The sequence below is a fragment of the Zingiber officinale genome, chromosome 6A, assembly GCF_018446385.1.
Source record: "Zingiber officinale cultivar Zhangliang chromosome 6A, Zo_v1.1, whole genome shotgun sequence".
NCBI lineage: Eukaryota > Viridiplantae > Streptophyta > Magnoliopsida > Zingiberales > Zingiberaceae > Zingiber > Zingiber officinale.
In genome coordinates, this window is record NC_055997.1 from 48,979,520 (window position 1) to 48,990,233 (window position 10,714).

Below are 10,714 nucleotides of genomic sequence, written 5' to 3' on the forward strand. Positions count from 1 at the left end.
TGGTTGGGCCGATTTCTGCTTGGGCCGAGGAGCTGGGTTCGAACCCCAGCTTCTACAAACTTTATTTTTTTTTTCTTTTCTTTTTATTTTATTTTTAAAACTTCTTCCTCTGGGTAAAAATACCAAACGAACTCCAAAAATTACATAAAAATACTCTAAAAATTCCTAAAAATCTCTAGAATATTTTAAAAGCATTTCCAGATTTTTATAAGGACTTTTAGAACTTCAAATAGTGAAATTTTGGGATGTTACAAGATTTGAGGTTGAGCCTCCCTAAGGTATTTAATCCCTTCATGGCCGAAACCCTAAGGTGAGGTTCTACAAATTTCCAAGCAACATACAAGCATGAAACGACAAGAAAATATTCATATCATGTCATAGAAGAGATCATAAGCATGTTAGTCTTTAAGTTGAGCTTCTCTAGAGTTTTAAGTCTCTTCATGGCTGAACCCTAAGGTGGGGTATTACCTAACTCCAAGCCACATACAAGCATGAAATATCAAGGTCATATTCATAGCATATCATGAGAAAAACCTTAAGCATGTTGGTTTTGGTTTTGAGCTTCCATAGGCCTTACAAAGTGTCATGGCCGAAAGTTTCCAAAAGAAACCCTAGGTTGTTAATCCATCTAAACTCGAACAAAATCATATAACAACTTGTACCACAGGTGAGGGGATACTCACATCCTCTTGCTTGGTCTTTTCCCTAAGAGAAGATACCCTTTGTGAAGAGGAAGAAGAGAGCTTCTCCTTCTAGTGCTCCCTTTTGCTTCTCTTGCTTGTGAGAGATAGATCTTGAGGACCCCTTCTTGTGGTTTGGTTTTCTTAGGGAGAAAACCTTAGTTAGATTTTTGGAAAGGGGAGAGGGGAGGCTCTAGGTCATGGCAATGGTGAGGAAAGGGAAGAAAATGAAATCCCTTCTTTGTTTTTCCTCTTATGCTAGGTGGAAGTAAGAAGCAAAAAGAAACTTTGCCTTCCCTTCTTCTTAACTCATCCTTTATTCTCTTAATGATGAAGAAAATGTCTTCATTCATCCCCCTTTGCTCTCCAAATCCCTCATCTCATCAACCCACGAAAATCAAAGGAGAAGGAAGGAGAAGAAGACAATTTGTCTTTTTCTTGTTTTCTTCTTAATCAAGAGAAGGAGAAAGAAAGCTAATTGAATTTTTCTTGCTTCCTTCTTTTTATCATGCTCTTAAATTTATCTAGAATTTCCATTCCTCTTTTAACAATAAATTATGATGGTCTAGTGGTAATTCCATAATCCTTAGCTTAAAAAGGTTTAAGGTTCAATCCTTGACCAATTCCTTTTCTTTTATATATTCTTGGTTCTATCTTATTTTTTTATTCTAAGAGAAAATCTTCACATACTTAGCTTAAGAAATTCGTGGGTGTTACACGTGTGATGTCACACGCTGGGTTCACATGGTCGTGTGATGTCACACGACCACCTTTTTCTTCTACTCTGGTTGTTTCACACGGCTGGCTCTGTATAATGTACAAAGGCTGAATTTTCCCCTCTTTTACTTTGCCAATGCCTCCATGCCCATGGGATGATCATGGCCAACTCGTGGAGGTGACTCACAACCAGCAAAAAAAAATTAAGAAACACTTAGATGCACTAACTAGGAGAAAATAAAAATGAAAACTAAACTAACTAAAAGAACCCTTGGGTTGCCTCCCAAGAAGCGCTTGTTTGAGGTCTTTATCTTGACCTCGTCTTTGTTAACACATAATACCCATGGAGGCACGGATTTCCTCCTTAGGTTGATGCTGCTGTCTCTTCCTTCATTCTTGCTCTTGTAAGGCAGATGTACTTCTCGTTGCTTATTGGGGGCCTTCTCCCAATCCTTGCCAAATAATGTGTTTCATTTGACGACCGCCCGTGAGGATGGAAGTTCCATTACTCAATTTTGTAGGCATCTGCCCTATTGTAATTGCTTATTACAAAAGAAGAGACATTGTTAGAAGAATTAGATAAATCACATTCTAACCTTTTCTTACCAATAACTAGGGATAGCTTATGATTTTTCACATCAATGATAGCTCCGACTATCGTAAGGAAAGGTTTCCCCAAGATAATTGGGATCTTTGGGTCCTCCTCCATATATAATACTACAAAGTCAGTGGGTATGATGCAGCCTCCCACCTCTACTGGCACGCCTTCAACGATACCCATAGGCTACCTGTAAAAATGATCAGCCAACTGTAGTGCTATAGTAGTAAGTTTAAAGTTGTTGAGACCTAGTTTATTACAAATTGAATATGGAATGAGGCTAACACTTGCCCCCAAATCACAAAAAGCTTTTTCTATAAATTCAGATCCTATTGTGAAAGGAATAGAAAAACTTCCAGGGTCTTGAAGCTTTGGGGGAGTGGTTGCTACGAATAGAGCGTTGTATTCTTCTATCAATACTACGGTCTCAAACTCTCCTTTCTTTCTTCTATTGGATATGATGTCCTTTAAGAATTTGGCAAACTTAGCCATTTATTGAAGAGCGTCAATCATAGGGACTTCAAAACAAATCTCTTTAACCTTTTCAAGAAATCCATTGAATTCTTTATCCTTCTTAGTCATGGCTAGTCTTTGTGGAAAAGGGATTGTTTGACTTTGTAGGAGAAGTGAATGAAGGGCGCTGGAATTCCGTTCTGTTTAAATTTCCCTTACAAAAATTGTACAGAACTATTCCTAGCAACCTGCACGTTCGATCAGACATATGTTTGATCAATCAAGCAAGTTCTTGAATGATCAAAGCACACCTTGATTGAAGTACAAGATCGCTGACCTCTTGTGTTGGTATTCAAAATCGATATCCAAAATTGACACAAAGAAAACAAAACCAATTACGCAGCGGAATTAAAGAACTAGTTGTAGCAAAACGGGAAGCTCAAGCTCATCGGGAGACCAAAACCAATTCCTCCTCTCGGTCCCTATTGTAGCCTCTTATTTATAAATTCTCATATCCACCCAAACCGAACTTCTTACCCACCTTAAGGTGGCTGGCCAAGCCAAGCTTGGAGCCCAAGCTAGGGCCAGCCAAACCAAGGTTAGATGGGTTCAAGTTATGGTCGGCCCTAGCTTGGAACCCAAGCAAGGGTGGCCGACCACATTGAATTCAAAAGGAAGTTTTATTTTGTAAAATCTTTCCTTTTATAGAGATCCATTAAAAGGATTTAAAAGGATGATTTTAATATAAAACTTTCCTTTTTAGATCGGTGATAAAAGGAAATAAAAGGAAGTTTTTATTTTGTTGAAAACTTTCCTTTTATGTTGGTTTTAAAAGAGAGTTTTAAATTTTAAAATCTTTTCTTTTATAGCTTTCTACAAAGGAATAAAAGAGAGATTTGAAATCTTTCCTTATTTGTAGTTATCTATAATATGAAAGAAAGATTTTAATTTTTTGATAAAACTTTCCTTTCTTGAAATCATGTTTTATTTTAAATCTTATCTTTTATAGATATCCATAAAAGGATTTAAAAGAGAGAGATTTTAATTTATAAAACATTCCTTTTAGAACTATCCACAAAAGGGATTTTTAAAAGAGAGATTTTAATTTTTGTTTAAAATCTTTCCTTGCTTGGAAAACAAGCATGTGGTCGTCCATGACAAGAAGAAAAGGAAGTTTTAATTTTTTTTGTTTTAAAATTTTCCTTTTTAGTCATTGGCAAGGAATATAAGGAAGTTTTAATTATGTTTAAAACTTTCCTTATTTGCCAAGACCAAGGAATATAAAAGAAAGGGTAGAGGTGCCTCACCTTACAACAATATATCTTCTATTTCTCTCCTCTCTTCCTTGGTGGTGGCCGACCCTTACTCTTTCTCTCTTCTCCTTTGTTTTCCCTCTTGGTGGCCGGCGGCATATTGGTGTGGAGATCCATTGATGGCTGGTTGCTTGAAGGAGAAGAAGAAGAGAAGGAGGTTCTCTTGTCTAGCATCCCTTGGAGGAAAGTTGGTGGTCGAACTTCATCATCTATTGGAGAAAGTTGATGGCCGAAACTTGAAAGGAAGAAGGCTTGGGTGGATTCTCGTCTTGGTAGATCGTCTCCCACACGACGTCCGAGATAAGAAGAGGAATACAATAGAAGATCAAGAAGTCTATAAGTTACAAGAGGTATAAATAGTTATAAGTTTCCGCATCATAACTAGTGCATCCTTTTGTATAGATCTTGTAAAACCAAACAAAAAAGGTTATCGATTTTAATTATCATTTTTCTTATCAATTTTCGTTTCGATTTCATGTTTCGATAATGTATTTCTATTGAGGTCTCTATTGTTAAACCTTGTTTACTGTGAGAAGTTTAAATATCTGATTTCTTTGAAAGGCTTTGTCTAGGCAGTGGTGGATGATGTCAAACCCAAGAAGACCTAGTGCCTCACCACGTTTAACCTGGAAGCCGATCCTTGAAATAGATATTTGATCAACTTCTATAATATGGTTTAACTTAGGAAGATCACATGTGTTGAACTTGAAGTAAGAATGTTAAGTTTCGTTCCCAATTCAAGTTTAACTCCTAAAGGGAAAATTGGATTAATAATGTTAAGCATCGTTTGCAATCCAAATTTAATTTTAGTAGAACACATGGGTAGCTAGGATAGTTCTATGCTTGTACAAATTTTTGTACAGGGGAAGTAGGACGGTATTCCGAGTAGCAACCAACACTTCTGCCGTATTCCTCTCATCTTCTTGGACGTCGTGTGGGCGACGATCTACCAAGACAACACCACCCTTCTTTTCTTCTCTTCCAAACCGTCGGCCATAAAAGGAGTCTCTAGAATAGGGCACTTTCTAATCCTCTTCCTTATCTTCCTCTTCCTCTTCCTCTTCTTTCTCTTCATCCACTTCTTCCTCTTCTTCCCTTTCTTTAAGCCACTGGCCACCAAGATGAAGAAGTGGCGCCGACCACCAAGGAGGAGGAGGGGATAAGGGTGCCGGCCCTAAGCAAGGAGGAGGAGGAGGAGGGTGAAAGGGGTGCCGACCCTAAGCTAGGAGAGGGAAAGGGTGCCAACCACAAGGAGGAGGAGAGGGGGTTGTGCCGCCGGCCCTAGGAGGAGGAGAGGGGGCAACAACCATAAGGAGAGAAGTGAGTTATGGAATAATAGAAAGTTAGGTTTTAGGGGCCACATCATACTCCATTTTATAGACTTGCCGTCGGTTACACGGAAGGCAAAATTAACAAAATTTTGTTTAGAAAAAATCTAAACAAACTATGTTAAAACAAACCAAGTTAAGTTAAACTAAACCAAGTTAAGTTAAACCAAACCAAGTTAAGTTAAACCAAACCAAGTTAAGTTAAACCAAACCAAGTTAAACCAAACCCAATTATGGAAAGGTGGATAGAAGGCTTTATATATTGAGGCTACAACAGGGACCTAAGGAGGAATTGGTTTAGGCCTCCCGATGGACTTAAGTTTCTCGTGTTCGCCCCGAACACCCAACTCAAGCCAATCAATAATAATTCATACCACTAAAGGATTATTATTGAACTACTGCACCAATCCCATATTACATTCTCGAGGTGTATATAAGAAATCACCCAATTCGCGGGGTCACGAACTGAAGTGCGCTCGGGGCAAGGAAGGGGTAATGGAAAACCATTGGTTCTAGGGAAAGCAAACTCATTCTCATCCCGACAAATCATCTTCATGGGAAGACAAGAATTGATGTCGATCCTGTCATTACCATGAACTACCTCTAATCCATCAAGTGCACAACCAAGATTGAATGCCACTTGGGTGATTAATCCTCCAAACACTATCATCCCCGAAGATGCCTTAGCTGCCTTTCACAAAGTTTGCAAGAAATGATACCCTGAATCAAAATTGACTTTATTTAACATTGCCCAAAGATAATATGTTGGTGCGGGAAGCATCCGACGATCAAACCTGAGTTTTGATAATGGCAAAGGATTCAAAGTTAAGGTGTGTTGTGGACTGACGTGCTTGATTGAGTGTTTCAGGTAAGTCCTAACTGTGGTTAGGCAACGTAAAAACTCTAGGGGGTGGTAACCCTAGGTCATAGGGAGTAGAACCCTATGCTGAAAGCCTTGGTGGGTCGAGTGCTTCAGGCAAAAGTCCTAGAGGGTGGTAACCCTAGGTGGAAAATCCTGGTGTCGCGAACCAGGTGGAAGACTGGACGGGTCGGGAAGTGGGCGTCCAGCAGAAAGTCCGGAGGCATCGAACACCGAGCAACAGTCCAGTCGTTCTGGAGGATCACACTGGCAAAAGGTAAAATCTCCTTAGTGGAGTAGGTGAGGACGCGTTCCCCGTAGAGGGAACAGTAGGCGTCGGGTCGACCTAGGGTTTCCGGTCGGAAACCCGAAGTCAGACCCGGACAGTCCGATGACTATCAAATTTATTTATATATTATCTTTCGTGTTCTAACTTTCTTTTGCAGGTAACTAACAGTTTTATGTAGGGTTAGAACTGACCAGGATCAGTCGACCGAACCTTGGGATCGGTCGACCGAACCTCCAAGCTACCATATCAGATCTCCAGAAGTTGGACCGGGCTCGACGAGGGATCGGTCGACCGGACCTCGGGATCGGTCGACCGAACCTGGGATAGGTGTCGACTGGATCAAGCCGAGGTGTGCGGGTTAGAGGAGACTGATCGGTCGACCGAACCTTGGGATCGGTCGACCGAACCTTGGGATAATGTTTGACCAGATCGAAGCGGAGCGACGGATCGATGGATCAGATGAGGTGGAGATCATCTGATCGGTCGACCGAACATGAGGATCGGTCGACCGATCCGCTTCGGGTCAAATCTGATCCCGAGACTTCGGGATCTGGATCAGACCTTGCAGATCTATAAAAAGAGGCCTCGAGGTGCAGCTCAAATCATCAAATTCCGAACAGAAGTTATGCGCTCTTGTGTGCTCCGTACGCTTCAACTACGCTCTGCTGCTACAACGAACTGAAACTCCAAAGCTCTTCTACTTTCTTGTTAGTTGGTAAAACTTTTTTATTTGCACTTAACTGTAATTGCTTCTAGCTTGTAATAATTCCGGATTTATAGTTGTTGCCCACCGAAAGCGGTCAAGGACTGCAGGCCTTCGAGTAGGAGTCGAGATAGGCTCCGAACGAAGTAAAACACTTGTGTCTTTTGTGTTTGCATTTACTTTCCGCTGCGTTTCTAATCTGTGTTTTAAATCGCTAAAATAGCCACGAGCGCTATTCACCCCCCCTATAGCGCTTTCGATCCATCAATTGGTATCAGAGCGGGGTCATTTTGAATCAGTGCAACCACTATTCAAAATAATTTTTCGTGGTATTTTCAGATTTTTCGGAGTCAATTAGAATTTGGCTTTATAGCCATATTCTAATTTTTTTCTCGAATCGGTTTTCTGCTCGAGGTTGGTGCAACACCACCCGAGTTCGTGTTCTATTTTTTTATATACCGCACTACTAAGCCAGGACCAAGTCCTGGGATTTTCTTGTTGTTTATTTTTTATAGTTGATCTAAAATGACCCTTCAAGAAGGCTACAGTACAGCCCGCCCCGGCTATTCACCGGAGACGACTTCGGGTACTGGAAGGGTCGGATGGAGGCATATCTCCAGACTCATTTTGAAGTCTGGATAATTGTCAAAACCGGACTCCAACTACCAACTGATAGCACCGACAAACCACTACCATACGAGGACTGGGACGCATCTCTGATTAAGAAGGTGGAAGCTAATGCCAAGGCGACCTGCACCCTCCAGTGTGGTCTATCAAAAGAAGAACTCAACCACGTCGGCCCCTTCAACAGTGCCAAGGAGCTGTGGGAGAAGCTCATTGAACTTCACGAAGGGACGTCCGACACCAAAGTAAGTAAAAGAGATTTAATTTTCAATAAATTATTTAATATCAAACTGCAGGAAGGTGAGACAGCTGCCCAATTCCATGCCTGGATTCAAGATCTGCTCAACGGTCTTCATGCAATTGGACAGAAGGTAGATAACTGGGACATCATAAGGTATTCTTTAAACGTCTTCCCGAGGAACACCTTGTGGGCATCCATGGTAGATGCCTACAAGGTTTCTAAGGACTTATCTACCATTAAGTTAGATCAATTTTTTGCAGAATTCGAACTTCACGAACAGACTAATGCACGCCCGACCGAGAAAGGGTTGGCTTTGGTTGCAGGAACAGGGAGAATGCGCGAATCAAAGATAAAACGCAGAACCAAACCTGAGTCAGAAGAAGAACCAGATTCAGAAGACGACGACGAGCTTACAACCGAAATAGTCAACCTGGTAAAGAAACTCTACAAAAAGAAGGGCTTTAACAAAAAGGATGTCAGAAAGGCCATCCAGTCCAAAGAAGCCCAATCAAGCTCGAAAGTCAAATTCGAAGTGACCTGCTACGGGTGCAATCAGAAGGGGTACATCAAGGCAAACTGCCCGAACCAGAAGGATCCAAAGAAACCAAAGAGAAAGAAGGCATTGAAGGCAACATGGGACGAGTCTTCTTCCGAGGAATCCGACGACGAAGAACTAGAGCAAACGAATTTTCTCGCGTTGACAGCCCGGGACTACACCAACGGATCCAGAAGCGAGGATGAATCGGAAGCCGAGTTCGAGAGAAGCCACGGATCCGCATCCATTTCCGAAGGGCCAAACCCCTCTGTAAGTAAAAATCGTTTATATAGCTTAATTAATTATTTAATGCATAAAGTAGCTAAGTCCAAAATTCAAATCAAATCGCTTCTAAAGGAGGTAACACTCCTTAAAGAAACGACTAATAACGAATCCTTGACTGATTCAGTTCAGACTGGAACCTCAACTCAAGTTCAAAAACTTGAGGAAGAGAATTCCAACCTGAAAAATCAAGTCAAGGATTTGAAGATAACATTAGAACGATTTTCCTTGGGATCCAAGAATCTTGACTTGATTCTTGGAACACAAAGGGCAATCTACAATAGAACTAGACTAGGATACAAATCGAAAAAGAAGTATAAGTCATATTTATCTCTCATTCAAAGAACAAATAGAAAATTGGTCCAAGCATGGGTTGTCAAGTCCAACCTGATCAATCAAGTTGGACTCGAATAATATTGGATTCCCAAGGATCAAATACATTACCTCGATAGACCATATCGAGACTATGATCCAGGGGGAGCTAAAACAATTAAAATTAAAAATTAAATTAAAATTTCGAAATAAAAATTCGAAAGTAAAATTAAATTAAAAAATTAAACAATTAAAATTAAAAATTAAATTAAAAATTCAAAATAAAAATTCGAAAGTAAAATTAAATTAAAAAATTAAAAAATTAAAGTTAAAAATTAAAAATTCGAAATTAAAATTAAACTAAAAAATTAAAATTAAAAATTAAATATTAAATTAAAAATTCGAAATTAAAATTAAAATTTAAAAAATAAATTAAAAAATTCGAAATTTAGAAAATTCAATTAAATCAAAATTCTAGATTAAACTTAACATTCTAAATTCAATTGAAAATAGAATGAGGATCTAGAATAGCTGGCACCCGTAACTAAACTACCCGACTGGGTAACCAAACTTAATCTACCCAAAATGGGTAAACAAGAGTAGACTACCCGGCAGGGTAATTTAAGTTAGATAAAATAGGCTAGGTTTAACTTGACCCACGGTACTGGTGAAGTTTTTGGATGATAGTACGTTAGGGAAACTTGGGCATCGCATGTCTAGGAAGATATGGCTTCGACCTGGTGCATTTGGCCAAGTGGAACTGACCGAAGCTATCCTTAAATGGATCCTAACTAGTTAGACCAAGGTTTAGTATTAAGTTCAATGGGTAGGACTATTTGGAAAACCTCGAAGTCATGGTTACTTTAATGAGTTCCTTGTGACTCACCATAGCCCAGAAGTTTATCCAAAGAATGCTTACTTGTTGAACCCAAAGCTAAACCTGAATCTAACACAAAGTTAAACATAATCCTAAAATTGAACCTCAATTCATCTCACAAAAATTATAGGAGTCCCTGATTAAAAATTTAGATCGGGTGAGATGACTAAGGAATTAAAATTAAAATCAACTTAAATATTTTTTTTAACTTAAAATTTAACTTAAATATTTTCAAATTAAAATTAACTTAAATATTTTCAAAATTGAAATTAACTTAAATATTTTCAAAATTAAAACTAACTTAAATATTTTCAAAATTAAAATTAACTTAAATATTTTAAATTAAAATTAACTTAAATATTTTCAATTAAATTAACTTAAATATTTTCAAAATTAAAATTAACTTAAATATTTTAAATAAAATTTAACTTAAATATTTTCAATTAAAATTAACTTAAACATTTTCAAAATTAAAGTTAACTTAAATATTTTCAAAATTAAAATTAACTTAAATTTTTCAAAATTAAAATTAACTTAAATATTTTCAAAATTAAAATTAACTTAAATATTTTAAATTAAAATTAACTTAAATATTTTCAATTAAAATTAACTTAAATATTTTCAAAATTAAAATTAACTTAAATACTTTCAAATTAAAATTAACTTAAATATTTTCAAATTAAAATTAACTTAAATACTTTCAAATTAAAATTAACTTAAATATTTTCAAATTAAAATTAACTTAAATATTTTCAAAATTAAAATTAACTTAAATATTTTCAAAATTAAAATTAACTTAAATATTTTTCAATTAAAATTAACTTAAATATTTTCAAAATTAAAATTAACTTAAATATTTTCAAAATTAAAATTAACTTAAATATTTTCAAATTTAAATCAACT